At 50.2% G+C, this 18,717-nt stretch overlaps 1 protein-coding gene and 1 non-coding gene across 2 annotated transcripts in view; one reads left to right on the top strand and one right to left on the bottom strand.

The window, feature by feature from the left end:
* Positions 1-18,717, bottom strand: part of fndc3a (fibronectin type III domain containing 3A) — a 199,304-nt gene that overhangs the window by 153,796 nt on the left and 26,791 nt on the right. The gene's annotated exons all lie outside the window — the stretch shown is intronic.
* On the top strand, positions 15,836-15,911 carry trnaa-ugc (transfer RNA alanine (anticodon UGC)). The gene has a single exon. It is a non-coding gene; the product is annotated as a tRNA-Ala (tRNA).

Genomic DNA, 18,717 nt, shown 5'->3' with positions numbered 1-18,717 from the left:
CCCGCCGCTCCTCTAGCTAGCTAGTCAGTCAGCTACCCGCCGCTCCTCTAGCTAGTCAGTCAGCTACCCGCCGCTCCTCTAGCTAGTCAGTCAGCTACCCGCCGCTCCTCTAGCTAGTCAGTCAGCTACCCGCCGCTCCTCTAGCTAGTCAGTCAGCTACCCGCCGCTCCTCTAGCTAGCGTCAGTCAGCTACCCGCCGCTCCTCTAGCTAGCGTCAGTCAGCTACCCGCCGCTCCTCTAGCTAGCGTCAGTCAGCTACCCGCCGCTCCTCTAGCTAGCGTCAGTCAGCTACCCGCCGCTCCTCTAGCTAGCGTCAGTCAGCTACCCGCCGCTCCTCTAGCTAGCGTCAGTCAGCTACCCGCCGCTCCTCTAGCTAGTCAGTCAGCTACCCGCCGCTCCTCTAGCTAGCGTCAGTCAGCTACCCGCCGCTCCTCTAGCTAGTCAGTCAGCTACCCGCCGCTCCTCTAGCTAGTCAGTCAGCTACCCGCCGCTCCTCTAGCTAGTCAGTCAGCTACCCGCCGCTCCTCTAGCTAGTCAGTCAGCTACCCGCCGCTCCTCTAGCTAGTCAGTCAGCTACCCGCCGCTCCTCTAGCTAGTCAGTCAGCTACCCGCCGCTCCTCTAGCTAGTCAGTCAGCTACCCGCCGCTCCTCTAGCTAGTCAGTCAGCTACCCGCCGCTCCTCTAGCTAGTCAGTCAGCTACCCGCCGCTCCTCTAGCTAGTCAGTCAGCTACCCGCCGCTCCTCTAGCTAGCGTCAGTCAGCTACCCGCCGCTCCTCTAGCTAGCGTCAGTCAGCTACCCGCCGCTCCTCTAGCTAGTCAGTCAGCTACCCGCCGCTCCTCTAGCTAGCGTCAGTCAGCTACCCGCCGCTCCTCTAGCTAGCGTCAGTCAGCTACCCGCCGCTCCTCTAGCTAGTCAGTCAGCTACCCGCCGCTCCTCTAGCTAGTCAGTCAGCTACCCGCCGCTCCTCTAGCTAGCGTCAGTCAGCTACCCGCCGCTCCTCTAGCTAGGTCAGTCAGCTACCCGCCGCTCCTCTAGCTAGCGTCAGTCAGCTACCCGCCGCTCCTCTAGCTAGGTCAGTCAGCTACCCGCCGCTCCTCTAGCTAGGTCAGTCAGCTACCCGCCGCTCCTCTAGCTAGTCAGTCAGCTACCCGCCGCTCCTCTAGCTAGTCAGTCAGCTACCCGCCGCTCCTCTAGCTAGTCAGTCAGCTACCCGCCGCTCCTCTAGCTAGTCAGTCAGCTACCCGCCGCTCCTCTAGCTAGTCAGTCAGCTACCCGCCGCTCCTCTAGCTAGTCAGTCAGCTACCCGCCGCTCCTCTAGCTAGTCAGTCAGCTACCCGCCGCTCCTCTAGCTAGTCAGTCAGCTACCCGCCGCTCCTCTAGCTAGTCAGTCAGCTACCCGCCGCTCCTCTAGCTACGTCAGTCAGCTACCCGCCGCTCCTCTAGCTAGCGTCAGTCAGCTACCCGCCGCTCCTCTAGCTAGTCAGTCAGCTACCCGCCGCTCCTCTAGCTAGTCAGTCAGCTACCCGCCGCTCCTCTAGCTAGTCAGTCAGCTACCCGCCGCTCCTCTAGCTAGTCAGTCAGCTACCCGCCGCTCCTCTAGCTAGGTCAGTCAGCTACCCGCCGCTCCTCTAGCTAGCGTCAGTCAGCTACCCGCCGCTCCTCTAGCTAGCGTCAGTCAGCTACCCGCCGCTCCTCTAGCTAGCGTCAGTCAGCTACCCGCCGCTCCTCTAGCTAGCGTCAGTCAGCTACCCGCCGCTCCTCTAGCTAGTCAGTCAGCTACCCGCCGCTCCTCTAGCTAGTCAGTCAGCTACCCGCCGCTCCTCTAGCTAGTCAGTCAGCTACCCGCCGCTCCTCTAGCTAGCGTCAGTCAGCTACCCGCCGCTCCTCTAGCTAGTCAGTCAGCTACCCGCCGCTCCTCTAGCTAGGTCAGTCAGCTACCCGCCGCTCCTCTAGCTAGCGTCAGTCAGCTACCCGCCGCTCCTCTAGCTAGTCAGTCAGCTACCCGCCGCTCCTCTAGCTAGTCAGTCAGCTACCCGCCGCTCCTCTAGCTAGTCAGTCAGCTACCCGCCGCTCCTCTAGCTAGTCAGTCAGCTACCCGCCGCTCCTCTAGCTAGGTCAGTCAGCTACCCGCCGCTCCTCTAGCTAGTCAGTCAGCTACCCGCCGCTCCTCTAGCTAGTCAGTCAGCTACCCGCCGCTCCTCTAGCTAGTCAGTCAGCTACCCGCCGCTCCTCTAGCTAGTCAGTCAGCTACCCGCCGCTCCTCTAGCTAGTCAGTCAGCTACCCGCCGCTCCTCTAGCTAGTCAGTCAGCTACCCGCCGCTCCTCTAGCTAGTCAGTCAGCTACCCGCCGCTCCTCTAGCTAGTCAGTCAGCTACCCGCCGCTCCTCTAGCTAGTCAGTCAGCTACCCGCCGCTCCTCTAGCTAGTCAGTCAGCTACCCGCCGCTCCTCTAGCTAGTCAGTCAGCTACCCGCCGCTCCTCTAGCTAGTCAGTCAGCTACCCGCCGCTCCTCTAGCTAGTCAGTCAGCTACCCGCCGCTCCTCTAGCTAGTCAGTCAGCTACCCGCCGCTCCTCTAGCTAGTCAGTCAGCTACCCGCCGCTCCTCTAGCTAGTCAGTCAGCTACCCGCCGCTCCTCTAGCTAGTCAGTCAGCTACCCGCCGCTCCTCTAGCTAGTCAGTCAGCTACCCGCCGCTCCTCTAGCTAGTCAGTCAGCTACCCGCCGCTCCTCTAGCTAGTCAGTCAGCTACCCGCCGCTCCTCTAGCTAGTCAGTCAGCTACCCGCCGCTCCTCTAGCTAGTCAGTCAGCTACCCGCCGCTCCTCTAGCTAGTCAGTCAGCTACCCGCCGCTCCTCTAGCTAGTCAGTCAGCTACCCGCCGCTCCTCTAGCTAGTCAGTCAGCTACCTGCCGCTCTAGCGTCAGTCAGCTACCCGCCGCTCCTCTAGCTAGTCAGTCATCTACCCGCCGCTCCTCTAGCTAGTCAGTCAGCTACCCGCCGCTCCTCTAGCTAGTCAGTCAGCTACCCGCCGCTCCTCTAGCTAGTCAGTCAGCTACCCGCCGCTCCTCTAGCTAGTCAGTCAGCTACCTGCCGCTCCTCTAGCTAGTCAGTCAGCTACCCGCCGCTCCTCTAGCTAGTCAGTCAGCTACCCGCCGCTCCTCTAGCTAGTCAGTCAGCTACCCGCCGCTCCTCTAGCTAGTCAGTCAGCTACCCGCCGCTCCTCTAGCTAGTCAGTCAGCTACCTGCCGCTCTAGCGTCAGTCAGCTGCCTCTCAAACCTCTCAGCTTTAACTCTAGGCCTGTAGTTTCAGTGGAAAATAAGTCGGTATAAGCCAAGGCCTTTTCTCAAATCATTGAGTTGGATCATTCTTCCAGCCTGTGTTAACACTAAGGCTTAGTTAGGCTTCTTCCTGAAGAGTATGGAGATGTTTTCACTCTGTCACGTTAAAATCACACAGACAGCAGGAAGGTGTGTAGCAGCTTAACAGGCAGGTAATGCCGTAAGGAACCTTCAGGATGATGGCACACATGAAGAACAGATTCTCGTACTATACTCTAAAACACAACAACCTGTGTGAGAGAGCGAGAGAGAGCGCGAGCGAGCGAGAGGAGAGCGAGAGCGAGAGAGAGCGAGAGAGAGCGAGAGCGCGAGAGAGCGCGAGAGGAGAGCGAGGAGAGCGAGAGAGAGCGAGAGCGAAAGAGAGAGCGAACGAGAGAGAGAGAGCGAACGAGAGAGAGAGCGAAAGAGAGAGAGAGCGAAAGAGAGAGAGAGCGAGATCACACGCTGCCCCAGTGCTAGCCTGCCTTAGCCAGTAGCTTCTAGCCTGCCTTCTGTTTTATTACCCAAGGGACAGGGACACAGCGCTCTAGCTAGCCCCCCACCCACCCCCGTCCCCCACCCTTCGTGCCAACATTCACGGCTGTTTAGAGCTGTGACCTGTTCCTCTTCTCTTCATCAGGGTTCAGGTTTCTCACTATTTGTTCCTCTTAATTGTTTACTGTGTAGCCAGCAGCTGGCTCCACAGGAAGTCAGGAGCAGGGAGTGACGTATGTAGGCAGTTACACCAGGAGAGGAATCGAGCCTCAGCGTGTGTGTGTGTGTGTGTGTGTGTGTGTGTGTGTGTGTGTCGTAGGTAGGTTACACCCGGGAGGGTAGGAAACCTCGCGTTTGTATGTAACAACAGTTCAACATTCACCTTCTGCTTCCATTTCTGTCAAGCCGTCTACGGCATACAGTTTTGACTCACAGGTTCGATAAATCCAAACGCACGCACCACACAGAACGCACTGACTGAAACGCAACGCTGCCAGGCAAAACGCAGCGTTCCAATGGAAACTAAATGTACTTATGGTGTACGCAAAATGCAATGACGAGGTGGGTGTGATGGAGGCGTCAGCCTGGAACAGTATCCATAAACAGCTGTTAGCCGTAGCGGCCGCTAGCAACAGCCAACCAGGAAGTAAAGCAGGAGAAATACAAATACAGATAGATCTTCCATATATTGATCAATATTCCATATATTGTACAATGTGTGCGTTGTTTCATTGGCCTACGCTATGGTTTGTTTGAATTCCAGACCAGATTGATCTTGGTTTGTCAGAGCGGATTCTCATTTAGGTCGTGTGTGTGTGTGTGTGTGTGTGTGTGTGTGTGTGTGTGTGTGTGTGTGTGTGTGTGTGTGGGATTAAAATAAGATTTCTATCACGTAAATTGTTTGGGGGAAACCAGCTAACAAATGTTCCCCATGTGTGGAAATCGTAAAAACACCCTCTGTGCTCAACTGTATCCTGCGGCAGATAGCAAACATTAATACGGCTTTATTATAAAAAGGGACTTTTTCTTGGACAATAAATGTACCATGTATCCAATCACATCTTGGTGCAGGGATCTTATTACAGTAAATGATGGTGTGGCAGGAAGGGGAGGGGTTATGACTTCTTAATCCGGCACGGAATGTTAACCAGCCAGTAACAACCAGGAACTAATGCAGCCTGCAGTAGCTAGCCAGCCAGTAACAACCAGGAACTAATGCAGCCTCCAGTAGTTAGCCAGCCAGGAACTAATACAGCCTCCAGTAGTTAGCCAGCCAGTAACTAATGCAGCCTCCAGTAGTTAGCCAGCCAGTAACAGACAGGAACTAGTGCAGCCTCCAGTAGCTAGCCAGCCAGTAACAGCCAGGAACTAATGCAGCCTCCAGTAGCTAGCCAGCCAGGAACTAATGCAGCCTCCAGTAGCTAGCCAGCCAGGAACTAATGCAGCCTCCAGTAGCTAGCCAGCCAGGAACTAACGCAGCCTCCAGTAGTTAGCCAGCCAGGAACTAACACAGCCTCCAGTAGTTAGCCAGCCAGTAACTAACACAGCCTCCAGTAGTTAGCCAGCCAGGAACTAACACAGCCTCCAGTAGTTAGCCAGCCAGGAACTAATGCAGACCTCCAGTAGTTAGCCAGCCAGGAACTAACACATTCTCCAGTAGCTAGCCAGCCAGGAACTAACGCAGCCTCCAGTAGTTAGCCAGCCAGGAACTAACACAGCCTCCAGTAGTTAGCCAGCCAGGAACTAACACAGCCTCCAGTAGTTAGCCAGCCAGGAACTAACACAGCCTCCAGTAGTTAGCCAGCCAGGAACTAACACATTCTCCAGTAGTTAGCCAGCCAGGAACTAACACATTCTCCAGTAGTTAGCCAGCCAGGAACTAACACAGCCTCCAGTAGTTAGCCAGCCAGGAACTAACACAGCCTCCAGTAGCTAGCCAGCCAGGAACTAACACAGCCTCCAGTAGTTAGCCAGCCAGGAACTAACACATTCTCCAGTAGTTAGCCAGCCAGGAACTAATGCAGCCTCCAGTAGTTAGCCAGCCAGGAACTAACACAGCCTCCAGTAGTTAGCCAGCCAGGAACTAACACAGCCTCCAGCAGAGCCTACCAGAAACAGGCATTCTCCATTCAGCCAGACAGCCAGTAACAGCCAGGAAGTCAGGAACTCATGTAGCCTCTAGCTAGCCCTACTAATGATGATGCTGCTTATAATGATGCTGACAAACTCACTTGCGCAAAAAAAGCTAATTTAGAGCTATTTAATAAAGCACCCTCTGGGCTCCCACTTCCAGGTGGATGGATGAATCACCGAAATGGGAATGTGAGTGAGGAGGACAAAAATAAATTAGCTCTTCCTAGAACTGTTTACATTGTTTTTCTGGCAAATGCTTTAGCATATCACGTCATATGGGTAATTCACGTAGATAAATTGCTAGGTTGCCAGAGGTAAAGCGTAGGATTAAACATCAGGGGAAATGCGCGCGCGCGCGCACACACACACACACACACACACACACACTCACACACACACACACACACACACACACACACACACACACACACACACACACACACACACACACACACACACACACACACACACACACACACACTGGTGTGCCAGTGTCTGACAGTAGATGCCATCTGCTTACTGTGTTAATTAGCATCCCTCGTAACCTGTTCACTAAACCTCTCCAATTGGCTACCTCTCCAATTCAAGCCAGCACGCCGTTGGCTACCTCTCCAATTCAAGCCAGCACGCCGTTGGCTACCTCTCCAATTCAAGCCAGCACGCCGTTGGCTACCTCTCCAATTCAAGCCAGCACGCCGTTGGCTACCTCTCCAATTCAAGCCAGCACGCCGTTGGCTACCTCTCCAATTCAAGCCAGCACGCCGTTGGCTACCTCTCCAATTCAAGCCAGCACGCCGTTGGCTACCTCTCCAATTCAAGCCAGCACGCCGTTGGCTACCTCTCCAATTCAAGCCAGCACGCCGTTGGCTACCTCTCCAATTCAAGCCAGTTTCAGGGTTTATGAATATTCTGTCTGCATATAATCAAAACAAACCCAGTTCTCCAAACACTCAGACAACAGCTCTCCTGTCTTTACTGACACCTTCACCGCTGGGGAGTATTGATTGAATCTTTGAATTAGAGCTTCTGTCTGACTGACTCAAGTTGGTTTCAGTCACTCCACAACTGTGAAGTGGACTAGTAGAGTAGAGCAGTGTTTTTCCCATGCTGGCTTACTGCCATGATAGCCAAGTTACATCAAAATGTATTCTAACTTGTTTAACCTGGTTACTTAACCTGTCTACCTTGTTTAACCTGGTTACTTAACCTGTCTACCTTGTTTAACCTGGTTACTTAACCTGTCTACCTTGTGTAACCTGGTTACTTAACCTGTCTACCTTGTTTTTCCTGGCTATATAACCTGTCTACCTTGTTTATCCTGGCTACCTTGTGTAACCTGGTTATTTAACCTGGTTACCGTGTGATTAAAATACTTGTTTCAAGAGAGACCTGGATAGAATACAAAAAGCCTCAGTTTGACTGGACATAAGGTTAAGGACTAAGTCTGGGCCGGGCAGTCAGTGAGTACAAGCCAGCGTGATAACTAAACACAGAAAGGACCTGACCTGTAGAGTCAAAATACAGCTTTCTATATACCACTGATCCAACTCCTCTTTCACAACACAACTCACAATGACAAATATGTAGGACAGAGTCAATGGAGGGAAGGATAGCTAACTGGGGACTATTTAGCCTGCTGCCTGTGTGCCTGACAGGAGGGCCTCGGATTCTTCTCTTCTATAAGGTGTTAGGTTCCATCCACCCACCGGAGAGACAGCATTGCTATGGAAACATTGCCTTGGTTTCACAGAGAGCGAGCGAGAGAAAGTGCGAGAACGGAGAAAAAAGGTGGTGATTAAAATGATGTGTGGGAAGAGCATGGGAGAAGAGGAGGAAGGGAGGAGGAGGGGAAGGGCGGAGTGGAGGAGGGGAGGAGGAGGGGAAGGGCGGAGTGGAGGAGGAGGAGGGGAAGGGCGGAGTGGAGGAGGGGAGGAGGAGGGGAAGGGCGGAGTGGAGGAGGAGGAGGGGAAGGGCGGAGTAGAGGAGGAGGGGCGGAGGAGGCGGGGCGGAGTGGAGGGTCGGGGCGGAGGAGAGGAGGAGGGGCGGAGGAGGAGGAGCGGAAGGGCGGAGCGGAGGGGCGGAGCAGGAGGGGCGGAGGGGAGGAGGGGCGGAGGGGCGGAGTGGAGGAGGGGCGGAGTGGAGGGGCGGAGTGGAGGGGCGGAGTGGAGGGGCGGAGTGGAGGGGCGGAGGGGAGGAGCAGGAGGGGAGGAGCAGGAGGGGCGGAGGGGAGGAGGGGCGGAGTGGAGGAGGGGCGGAGTGGAGGAGGGGCGGAGTGGAGGAGGGGCGGAGTGGAGGAGGGGCGGAGTGGAGGGGCGGGGCGGAGTGGAGGGGCGGGGCGGAGGGGAGGAGGAGGAGAGGCGGAGGAGGAGGGGCGGAGGAGGAGGGGCGGAGGAGGAGGGGCGGAGGAGGAGGGGCGGAGCGGAGGGGCGGAGGAGGAGGGGCGGAGGAGGAGGGGCGGAGGGGATCGCGTCCGACCTGGATGACAAGGTGAGGAGTGTGTCCCGGAGAGCCCAGGCTCCCCTCAGGCTCCCCTCTGTGTCACGGACAGATCAGTCCTGGCTATGACAACACTAGGACATCAGAACTATTCTTTTTATATATTTATAAAAAAGGGGAGCCATTTGGAAAGCACATTCAATCTGCCTGGGTCTCTCTCACCCCCTCTCAAACGTGGACAGACAACAACAACCTTTCCAGAAAGCTGATATAAACAGAAGGCACAGCTGTCAACAAGATGACAGAGCAAATCTGTAAAACGATAAGACCTGTGTAGACTACATCATTTCCTACAGTCAGAGAGAGCGTAGGGGGAAGTCTGGGCCTATATTCCCTATTTAGTGTTCCGGGTGTTATTTACAGCAGAAACAACAGCTGGGCACCTGGACTATTTGTGAAGTATTGATAAACAACAGGGACCCGCCTCTGACGAGAGGAGACTTAAAATGGATGTAAACAGTAGTCAGTCATCTCTAAAAGAAAATCATATATTTTTCAGGACAGGTAATGACTAGAGGACAACACCAGCACTAGTCTACACTAATGGGTGAAAAGCCAGCTACCTGCCTAGTGGTGAGAACTGACCAGGTCAAAGCCAGCTACCTGCCTAGTGGTGAGAACTGACCAGGTCAAAGCCAGCTACCTGCCTAGTGGTGAGAACTGACCAGGTCAAAGCCAGCTACCTGCCTAGTGGTGAGAACTGACCAGGTCAAAGCCAGCTACCTGCCTAGTGGTGAGAACTGACCAGGTGAAAGCCAGCTACCTGCCTAGTGGTGAGAACTGACCAGGTGAAAGCCAGCTACCTGCCTAGTGGTGAGAACTGACCAGGTGAAAGCCAGCTACCTGCCTAGTGGTGAGAACTGACCAGGTGAAAGCCAGCTACCTGCCTAGTGGTGAGAACTGACCAGGTGAAAGCCAGCTACATGCCTAGTGGTGAGAACTGACCAGGTGAAAGCCAGCTACCTGCCTAGTGGTGAGAACTGACCAGGTGAAAGCCAGCTACCTGCCTAGTGGTGAGAACTGACCAGGTGAAAGCCAGCTACCTGCCTAGTGGTGAGAACTGACCAGGTGAAAGCCAGCTACCTGCCTAGTGGTGAGAACTGACCAGGTGAAAGCCAGCTACCTGCCTAGTGGTGAGAACTGACCAGGTGAAAGCCAGCTACCTGCCTAGTGGTGAGAACTGACCAGGTGAAAGCCAGCTACCTGCCTAGTGGTGAGAACTGACCAGGTGAAAGCCAGCTACCTGCCTAGTGGTGAGAACTGACCAGGTGAAAGCCAGCTACCTGCCTAGTGGTGAGAACTGACCAGGTGAAAGCCAGCTACCTGCCTAGTGGTGAGAACTGACCAGGTGAAAGCCAGCTACCTGCCTAGTGGTGAGAACTGACCAGGTCAGAGCCAGCAACCTGCCTAGTGGTGAGAACTGACCAGGTCAGAGCCAGCAACCTGCCTAGTGGTGAGAACTGACCAGGTGAAAGCCAGCTACCTGCCTAGTGGTGAGAACTGACCAGGTGAAAGCCAGCTACCTGCCTAGTGGTGAGAACTGACCAGGTGAAAGCCAGCTACCTGCCTAGTGGTGAGAACTGACCAGGTGAAAGCCAGCTACCTGCCTAGTGGTGAGAACTGACCAGGTGAAAGCCAGCTACCTGCCTAGTGGTGAGAACTGACCAGGTGAAAGCCAGCTACCTGCCTAGTGGTGAGAACTGACCAGGTGAAAGCCAGCTACCTGCCTAGTGGTGAGAACTGACCAGGTGAAAGCCAGCTACCTGCCTAGTGGTGAGAACTGACCAGGTGAAAGCCAGCTACCTGCCTAGTGATGAGAACTGACCAGGTGAAAGCCAGCTACCGGCCTAGTGGTGAGAACTGACCAGGTCAGAGCCAGCAACCTGCCTAGTGGTGAGAACTGACCAGGTGAAAGCCAGCTACCTGCCTAGTGGTGAGAACTGACCAGGTGAAAGCCAGCTACCTGCCTAGTGGTGAGAACTGACCAGGTGAAAGCCAGCTACCTGCCTAGTGGTGAGAACTGACCAGGTGAAATCCAGCTACCTGCCTAGTGGTGAGAACTGACCAGGTGAAAGCCAGCTACCTGCCTAGTGGTGAGAACTGACCAGGTGAAAGCCAGCTACCTGCCTAGTGGTGAGAACTGACCAGGTGAAAGCCAGCTACCTGCCTAGTGGTGAGAACTGACCAGGTGAAAGCCAGCTACCTGCCTAGTGGTGAGAACTGACCAGGTCAAAGCCAGCTCCCTGCCTAGTGACGAGCTTCCACCATTTTGTTTAATCTGTCAATTGAGTCTCTTTGTTCCTGGGAGATACCGAGACAAGACGAAGAAGAACCCAGAGAGACTGTGGTGGCTAGTAGATCAGAGACAGACTGTGGTGGCTAGCAGATCAGAGACAGACTGTGGTGGCTAGCAGATCAGAGACAGACTGTGGTGACTAGCAGATCAGAGACAGACTGTGGTGACTAGCAGATCAGAGACAGACTGTGGTGACTAGCAGATCAGAGACAGACTGTGGTGGCTAGCAGATCAGAGACAGACTGTGGTGGCTAGCAGATCAGAGACAGACTGTGGTGGCTAGCAGATCAGAGACAGACTGTGGTGGCTAGTAGATCAGAGACAGACTGTGGTGGCTAGCAGATCAGAGACAGGCTGTGGTGACTAGCAGATCAGAGACAGGCTGTGGTGGCTAGCAGATCAGAGACAGGCTGTGGTGGCTAGCAGATCAGAGACAGGCTGTGGTGGCTAGCAGATCAGAAACAGGCTGTGGTGGCTAGCAGATCAGAGACAGGCTGTGGTGGCTAGCAGATCAGAGACAGACTGTGGTGGCTAGCAGATCAGAGACAGGCTGTGGTGGCTAGTACATCAGAGACAGGCTGTGGTGGCTAGTACATCAGAGACAGGCTGTGGTGGCTAGTACATCAGAGACAGGCTGTGGTGGCTAGCAGATCAGAGACAGGCTGTGGTGGCTAGCAGATCAGAGACAGACTGTGGTGGCTAGCAGATCAGAGACAGACTGTGGTGACTAGTAGATCAGAGACAGACTGTGGTGACTAGCAGATCAGAGACAGAGACTGTAGTGGCTAGTAGATCATAGACAGAGACTGTAGTGGCTAGTAGATCATAGACAGAGACTGTGGTGGCTAGTAGATCATAGACAGAGACTGTGGTGGCTAGTAGATCAGAGACAGACTGTGGTGACTAGTAGATCAGAGACAGACTGTGGTCAGCAACCATTGCCACAGATGCTCCTCACTGTCAGCTCAGCCTGCATCAGGACCACTCCACACTAGCGGCTACATGGTGCTGTCGAGACCAGACCAGGTACACACACACTGCTGGACTGCACTGCTCTGTCAGGAGGTTCAGAGCCCTCCTCCCCTCCACATCTTCCTGTATAAAGACCTCCCCTTCCCCTCCACATCTTCCTGTATAAAGGATCTCCCCTTCCCCTCCCCATCTTACCATATATAGGACCTCCCCATCTTACCATATATAGGACCTCCCCTTCCACTCCTCCTCCCCATCCTACCATATATAGGACCTCCCCTTCCCCTCCACATCCTACCATATATAGGACCTCCCCTTCCACTCTTACCATATATAGGACCTCCCCTTCCACTCCTCCCATATATAGGACAGGCCCTTCCTTATATAGGACCTCCCCTCCACATCTTCCTGTATAAAGGACCTCCCCTTCCTTCTCCCCAGCTCCTCCCATATATAGGACCTCCCCTTCCCCTCCCCATCTTACCATATATAGGACTCCCCCTCCCCATCTTACCATATATATAGGACCTCCCCTTCCCCTCCCCATCCTACCATATATAGGTTCTCCCCTTCCACTCTTACCATATATAGGACTTCCCCTCCCCATCTTACCATATATAGGGTCTCCCCTTCCACTCCTCCCATATATAGGATCTCCCCTTCCACTCCTCCTCCCCATCCTACCATATATAGGATCTCCCCTTCCACTCCTCCTCCCCCTCCTACCATATATAGGATCTCCCCTTCCACTCCTCCTCCCCATCCTACCATATATAGGATCTCCCCTTCCACTCCTCCTCCCCATCCTACCATATAGGACCTCCCCTTCCCCTCCCCATCCTACCATATAGGACCTCCCCTTCCCCTCCCCATCTTACCATATATAGGACCTCCCCTTCCACTCCTTCTCCCCAGCTCCTCCCATATATAGGACCTCCCCTTCCACTCCTCCTCCCCAGCTCCTCCCATATATAGGACCTCCCCTTCCACTCCTCCTCCCCAGCTCCTCCCATATATAGGACCTCCCCTTCCACTCCTCCTCCCCAGCTCCTCCCATATATAGGACCTCCCCTTCCACTCCTCCTCCCCAGCTCCTCCCATATATAGGACCTCCCCTTCCACTCCTCCCATATATAGGATCTCCCCTTCCACCCCTCCCATATATAGGACAGGCTCTTCCTTATCCTCCCCTATATAGGACCTCCCCTGCTCCTCCCCTCCATACATTTAGGACCTCCCCTTCCTTCTCCCCAGCTCCTCCGATATATAGGACCTCCCCTTGCCCAGCTCATTCATTCATTCATTCATTCATATATATATATATATGAGGATTTACACACCTGAGACGTGCTCGACACAGGCACACGACAGGCACTTTAAACCCCACACCTCTCAGACACAGGCCTAAACCAGTGGTACAGAAATCCCTTAACTTACCAGGGTCTATATTGATCTAGGATCTGTCCATATTATCTTATTGGTTGTAATCTAAAAAAAAGGTACAGACTGATCCTGGAGCAGCACCCCTACGATGAGACCCTTTGTGGATTGGGCCCAGATCGAGCCAGTGATTAACAGTCTTTCCCTACAGCAGGGGTGGCAAACTCATTTTTCTGCGCGGCCCGCAAATCGGTCTTCACAGAGGTCCTGAAGGCCGCACATCAAATAGATTTGAAAAATTTTTCACACCGTCAACGTTTGCCAAAAATAGTTGTCTATCCATCGCTTTCGAATTTCCGATGCTCCCTGACTGTCTAGCTTTCGTTTCAATGACTTATCAAGCTGGACTGAGTGAAGAGACTATAAATGACTGTTATCAAGCTGGACTGAGTGATGAGACTATAAATGACTGTTATCAAGCTGGACACAGTGAAGAGACTATAAATGACTGTTATCAAGCTGGACTGAGTGATGAGACTATAAATGACTTATCAAGCTGGACACAGTGAAGAGACTATAAATGACTAATCAAGATGGTCAGAGTCAAGAGACTACAGAGCTAATCCCCTAATCTTGTTGAGTGTGCATCATTACTGTACTGTATTATACGGACTGGAATTATGCACCTCGTTTCAAACCATGAACCTGGGAGAGAACTTACATTTGACATTTTTTTTTTTTTACTTGTGGTGCAGGACACGCGTGGCCTACAAAGTTAATTATAGGCTAGCCAATTAGATTTTGAAATATAATAGGGTCCCGTTTTGTCACATTTGCATAATTAGTAGACTGACTAACGCATACCTTTCATAATATTTCCCTTAATGTTTTGCGCCGTGCCTTCCGCCTTCCTCTACTGTTGCCTCATTCCTTCCTCGCTTTCAACAGTTAAATGAAATGTTTTGTTGTCCTGATCTTGATCATTGTAATGACATGCTTGAATAATACAGGACTAGAACAAGATGGAGATGGCTTTCTAGTCTCTTCATGAAGATTGAATGGCTACAGGTCTGAACAAGCAACAGCTATAGCCTACCACCATCCTGCGTTCTCTCTTCTTTCAGGCTCCACGGCCTACCGCCTATCGCCATCCTGCATTCTCTCTTCTTTCAGGCTCCACGGCCTATCGCCATCCTGCATTCTCTCTTCTTTCAGGCTCCCTGGCCTATCGCCATCCTGCATTCTCTCTTCTTTCAGGCTCCACGGCCTATCGCCATCCTGCATTCTCTCTTCTTTCAGGCTCCCTGGCCTATCGCCATCCTGCATTCTCTCTTCTTTCAGGCTCCACGGCCTATCGCCATCCTGCATTCTCTCTTCTTTCAGGCTCCACGGCCTATCGCCATCCTGCATTCTCTCTTCTTTCAGGCTCCACGGCTGTGGCCATGAGTTCTATTGGCTTCTGTATTTAACATTCAGCAAACAAGAGCTTAGTATAAGAAATGCTAAAAAAAAATAAGTTCTTCCAGCAAACTATTCTAGTCTAGCTTTTTATGCTTCTCCAAGAACAAGCAAGTTTTTTTTTGTTTTTTTAAGGAGAGAGGCCAACGGTGAGTATTGTGCAAGAGACAGGCAAAAAAAGTTATACTCTTATGCACGGCCTATCATTCATTGGGGCGGCAGCGTAGCCTAGTGGTTAGAGCGTTGGACTAGTAACCGTAAAGGTTGCAAGTTCAAATCGACGAGCTGACAATCATTGAAAATAACAATTTGTACTTAACTGACTTGCCTAGTTAAATAAAGGTAAAAAATAAAAATTAGCTAAACATCAAGGCTAATAACCGCACTGAATTTATCATTTAAAAAAATAAATGAATAAAAAAGGCGACCCCCTGAAAGCCAGATGGCATTTAGTCCTTATATTACTGTACCATAGCAACCACTATGGAAATAAGTCAGATTATATTGTGCAATATTACTTTTAAAATTATATGTATGTACAGTTGAAGTCGGAAGTTTACCTTACGCCAAATACATTGAAACTCAGTTTTACAAAATTCCTGATATTTAATCCTAGTAAAAAAATTCCCCTGTTGTAGGTCAGTTAGGATCACCACTTTAATTTTAAGAATGTGAAATGTCAGAATAATAGTAGAGAGAATGATTTATTTCAGCTTTTATTTCTTTCATTACATTCCCAGTGGGTCAGAAGTTTACATACACAATTAGTATTTGATAGCGTTGCCATAACTTTGGAAGTATGCTTGAGGTCATTGTGCATTTGGAAGACCCATTTGCGACCAAGCTTTAACTTCCTGACTGATATCTTGAGATGTTGCTTCAATATATCCACACAATTTTCCTGCCTCATGATACCATCTAGTTTGTGAAGTACACCAGCCCCTCCTGCAGCAAAACACCCCCACAACATGATGCTGCCACCCCCGTGCTTCACGGTTGGGATGCTGTTCTTCAGCTTGCAAGCCTCCCCCTTTTTCCTCCAAACATAACGATGGTCATTATGGCCAAACAGTTCTATTTTTGTTTCATCAGACCAGAGGACATTTCTCCAAAAAGTACAATATTTGTCCCCATGTGCAGTTGCAAACCGTAGTCTGGCTTTTTTGAATGGTGGTTTTGGAGCCGTAGCTTCTTCCTTGCCGAGTGGCCTTTCAGGTTATGTCGATATAGGACTCGTTTTACTGTGGATATAGATACTTTTGTACTTGTTCCCTCCAGCATCATGACCAGCCTTCCCTGTAGCTCAGTTGGTAGAGCATGGTGTTTGCAACGCCAGGGTTGTGGGTTCGATTCCCACGGGGGGCAAGCACGGGGGGGGGGGAAAATGTATGAAATGAAATGTATGCATTCACTAATGTAAGTCGCTCTGGATAAGAGTGTCTGCTAAAATGACTAAAATGTAAAAAATGTCAAATGTAAGGTCCTTTGCTGTTCTTGGATTGATTTGCACTTTTCGCACCAAAGTACGTTCTCTAGGAGACAGAACGCGTCTCCTTCCTGAGCGGTATGATGGATGCGTGGTCCCATGGTGTTTATACTTGCGAACTATTGTTTGTGCAGATGAACGTGGTACCTTCAGGCGTTTGGAAATTGCTCCCAAGGATGAACCAGACGTGTGGAGGTCTACAAATTTATTTTCTGAGGTCTTGGCTGATTTCTTTTGATTTTCCCATGATGTCAAGCAAAGAGGCACTGAGTTTGAAGGTAGGCCTTGAAATACATCCACAGGTACACCTCCAATTGACTCAAATGATGTCAATTAGCCTATCAAAAGCTTCTAAAGCCATGACATTATTTTCTGGAATTTTCCAAGCTGTTTAAAGGCACAGTCAACTTAGTGTATGTAAACTTCTGACCCACTGGAATTGTGATGCAGTGAATTATAAGTGAAATAATCTGTCTGTAAACAATTGTTGGAATAATTACTTGTGTCATGCACAAAGTAGATGTCCTAACCGACTTGCCAAAACTATAGTTTGCTAACAAGACATTTGTGGAGTGGTTGAAAAACGAGTTTTAATGACTCCAACCAAAGTGTATGTAAACTTCTGCCTTCAACTGTAAGTATTATTTTTTTTTTAACTGACAAATAAAATCAATCCAAACCGTGCAGTGGCAATTTGATTAACGGGAAAAAGAGACATCCGTTAAAAAAAAACACCAAAAATTTGAATGACATTCAGAGATTGTTAAGCCAAGCCTTCTATACTGGGTAAGACTACCAGATAGGGAGGGATGAGTATTCTGTTTGTCCAGATTGACATAAGTCGATTGATTGTGGGGTTAAAAACACAAACCATGATATTTTAGTGCCTAAACTCATTATGTTTTGTTTATTGGTTGTGTGGTGTGCATTGGCATAGAAACCGGTTAGTGGAAAAAAAGTGTGGCATATATTGTACACAATTATAAATATGGCATCAATGTTGCAAATCTGATTCTCCTCTAGCTGATTATTTTCTGCAACCGGCTGCGAAGGTGAATTATTAAAAGAGGCAAGCAGAGTGAGCTTGTCTGTGGTGGACTGCGTACCATCGACCATGCCACAAAAGCATGCTGAAGTGTGTAAATTCCATACCCACGTTTACAAACATAGGGTAGTTAGTTGTTCAATTGTGGTCGTAAACGTTATTGAGTTAAATCTATGGAGGTGGGAGGTGTTCAATTTATTTTACAGTACAAGGAGAGGATCAAGTGAAAATAAACTCAGCAAGAAAATAAATCTCACTTTTTCAGGAACCTGTCTTTCAAAGAAAATTGGTAAAAATCTAAATAACTTCACAGATCTTCATCGTAAAGGGTTTAAACACTGTTTCCCCATGCTTGTTCAATGAACCATAAACAATTAATGAACATGCACCTGTGGAACGGTCGTTAAGACACTAACAGCTTACAGATGGTAGGTAATTAAGTTTTTGGTGACAGGGGGGTAGTATTCGTTAATTCAGATGAATAACGTGCCCAAATTAAACTGCCTGCTACTCGGGCCCAGAAGGTAGGATATGCATATTATTAGTAGATTTGGATAGAAAACACTCTGGTGTTTGTAAAACTGTTTGGATGATGTCAGAGTATAACAGAACTCATATGGCAGGCAAAAACCTGAGAAAAATCCAACCAGGAAGTGTGGAAATCTGAGGTTTGTAGTTTTTCAAGTGATTCTTTAGAACCTTGTTTCATGCTTCCACTGTGAATAGGGAGAGAATAAGAGGTCCTGGAGTCAGATGACTGAGAGAATGACATGAGTTCAGTTGCGCGCACTCCCGTGAGAGTTAGCTGTGTTCCTTTTCATTTCTGAAGACATTGGAATTGTCCGGTTGGAATATTACTGAAGATTTATGATAAAAACATCCTAAAGATTGATGCTATACATCGTTTCACATATTTCTACGAACATAAATATAATTTTTTTGACTTTTCGTCGTGACATTTTGCGCGCGCTTCCTGCATTTGGTGTAGTAGACTAAACGCGCGAACAAAAAGGAGGTATTAAGACATAAATGATGGACTTTATCGAACAAAAACATTTATTGTGGAACTGGGATTCCTGGGAGTGCATTCAGATGAAGATCAAAGGTAAGTGAATATTTATAATGCTATTTCTGATTTTAGTTGACTCCAAAATGGCGGGTATCTGTATTGCTTGTTGTTGTTGTCTGAGCGCTGTACTCAGATTATTGCAAAGTGTGCTTTCGCTGTAAAGTTTTTTTTAAAATCTGACACAGCGGTTGCATTAACCTGTTGGGGCTAGGGGGCAGTATTTTCACGACCGGATAAAAAAACGTACCCGATTTAAACTGGTTACTTCTCTTGCCCAGAAATGAGAATATGCATATAATTAGTAGATTTGGATAGAAAACACCCTAAAGTTTCTAAAACTGTTTGAATGGCGTCTGAGTATAACAGAACTCATATGGCAGGCAAAAACCTGAGAAGATTCCTTACAGGAAGTCCCCTGTCTGACAATTTGTTGTCCTTCTGTTGCATCTCTATCGAAAATACAGCATCTGTGCTGTAACGTGACACTCTAAGGCTTCCATTGGCTCTCTAAAGCCACAAGAAAGTGGAATGGGGTGTCTGCTGTCTCTGGGCAAAGTACAACAGCAGAGTT

This window comes from Salmo salar, chromosome 20 (genome assembly GCF_965601325.2).
Source record: "Salmo salar chromosome 20, fSalSal1, whole genome shotgun sequence".
NCBI classification, from domain to species: domain Eukaryota; kingdom Metazoa; phylum Chordata; class Actinopteri; order Salmoniformes; family Salmonidae; genus Salmo; species Salmo salar.
The sequence above is the reverse complement of the archived record's forward strand: the minus strand, read 5'-3'. Positions and strand labels throughout refer to the sequence as shown.